Source organism: Cibotium barometz, chromosome 52 (genome assembly GCF_041138505.1).
Source record: "Cibotium barometz isolate CiBa-2024 chromosome 52, ASM4113850v1, whole genome shotgun sequence".
Taxonomy (NCBI): Eukaryota; Viridiplantae; Streptophyta; class Polypodiopsida; order Cyatheales; family Cibotiaceae; genus Cibotium; species Cibotium barometz.
The window spans coordinates 36,804,236-36,806,742 of NC_141097.1; positions in this window are offsets into that span (position 1 = coordinate 36,804,236).

Below are 2,507 nucleotides of genomic sequence, written 5' to 3' on the forward strand. Positions count from 1 at the left end.
TGGTAGTCATAGATTCAAACTTTGAAGTCAAGGTTTGGTTAATGATATCCAATCTATCTACCATGAGTGGCTTAAAATCAAGTTTACTCACAAGCAATTGTCATTTGAAATGGCTTGCGAACTTATAGAGGTGCTCTTATGGGCACTACCCACCTTAGCATCCTCCTCAACTCCCTTTGAAGTTTGACCCATGGATTAAGAGGAATTTTTAGAGTGATTCCCAAAGAATTTGCTCTTCAAGCTCTTCCATTGTGTCCATAGTGTCGTGTTCCATCAATTCCTCCCCTTCCATATCCTCCACCATTGCTAATGATAGCTTTCTAGGTCTACCTTTTGGCTTTATATCGGCAGCCATAATAGGTTGTTCTGGCAATTTTGTGATAGGATGTCAGATTTCGGTGTTCTAGGACTCTATGGGAAGGTGTTAGGATAAGGGGTATGATGTTAATTTTGGTTTCATCAACCCTCTAAATGACATTGTTTTGACTTTTTCCTACAGTCAAATAGTGATAGCCTGGTGCACCGCTTGTACTCCAATGCTCCAAATGAGTTAAAGCTTGGTGGTTAAGGTATTTGCCTAGTGGAGAACGCAATGGTGAAGTCAAATTTATGATCTGAGACTTGGCTCAAATTTTGTCCAAACATGGTATGCGGTAGAGAAACGGGCATAGCTCATTAACTTGAAAACAAAACGGGGTAGTTGAGGGCTCTATGGGAATCCTTAATGGTGTGGAATAAATCCTAATATTCAATTCAGGTTTAGTCCAAAATCTCCCAGATCGAATCACACTTTTCTAAAAACTATAGATTATGTCAAATTGTTAACATGTAAGCAACCAACTTGCAAACCACTGCATGTATGCATCCCGGCATATCTAAAGCATCATAATGCATCCAAATCGCATCCATCCAAGGCATTTTGACTAGACTTTGGAAAAGTTTCGGCATGACCTTAGTGCATTTATGAGCCAATCTCAATCACTATATCTAGTATCAATGTGCCCAATAATGCCAACTATGCCTCCTTATGAAACCCCATTGATTTGTCAATTGCATTTCAATTCATTCCCACTTGTATACATATAACTATTGCTGATTTGATTCGATGTAGCAAGTCAATGAAGAGATTTTACTTTGCCAGTTTCCTAGCCAAGCTTTCTCACCCCCTTACCAAAGTTTGGAATCCAATGGCAAGGGTTGAGGCCATGTCTTGATCACCATGTACATAATCTCCCTCCTTGTGCTACTTTTCCAAAAGCACTTAGGACAAGGAGAGTTCAAGCATGCTCCCCCTTGGCCTCTCAACCAATGCCAAGGGTACCCTCTCCACATGCTAGATATACTAGTGCTTATTTGAATTGAGACTGCACAATGGAAATGCTAGAAATGTAAAGAGAGTAATGTATAGGAGCTTACAGTCCAAATCTTAGCATGACTCATGCCAAGTGACGATTTACAGTATTCTTTCCACAAGATCAATCTCCCATATTGCCACACACCACCAAACTCAATCGCCACATTAGGGTGAGAGTGTAATGCAAGGAATCAATGCAGCACCGAATGCACTCAAGAAACCTTGATTTTTGAGAAACCGTAATTAGTGTGTGATACAATGAAGTTTGTGGATATAAGGGTGAATTATGGTATGAGAAAGCATGATTGACACACTTATGAAGAGAGTTCAATCCCAATCATTCCAAAACCTTAATTTTGATAAAACCTTTATTTCCCCATGAAATGGATTGAAATTCTTGAACATAAGGGAGGGAAAGGGTTCATAGCAGCTTAAAACACATGCTTTATGAAGAAACAAAGTTTCAAGATCTTCAAAGTTTGCTTATGCGCTAGTAGAATGGGGTATTGAGATAGTGTAGAAGGCAATATATTGGCAATGATAAATTTTAGAAAATGAATGCCATAAACCTTGATTTTCAAAAATTTCCCAAAAACAACAAAGTTTCCAAGAAACCCTAATTTCCCTTCAAGAATGTAGCAAGGGTGGCATGTATGGATAGAGGAGAACGTGGGGAAAAGAAGTTACACCTTGGACCTCAAAAATTTTAGGTGGAGACTCTAATTTTGGTAAGAAATCCCAAATTAATGCCAATCCACATGACCCTTAGCGTACACATAAGTCCCTTGCCAACCAGGTATCATGTCCACTTTACCACTTGCACTCCGTGTTGGTACTCTGACCACACACTTTGGATGAGAGGTGGGCTCAAGTAACAAGATAAAACAATCACTCGCGTAGGCATAGATAGCCTCGTGTTCCATAAGCATTTCTGCTACACATAGTTTATAGGCATTTCGGCCACCAATAGTTTGTAGGCATTTCGGCCACCAACTCACACTACCCTCTCAAGTGCTCATGTTCCCTTCCATCTTCTCTCTATGGTTCCACCCACACATGGTAGAAACAATCTTCAAGAGAGCACGTAGGACAAGAGAACACTACACAGGGTATGTTGTGCTTGTCACTACTCTTTGAAGTGCCCATGTTCCCT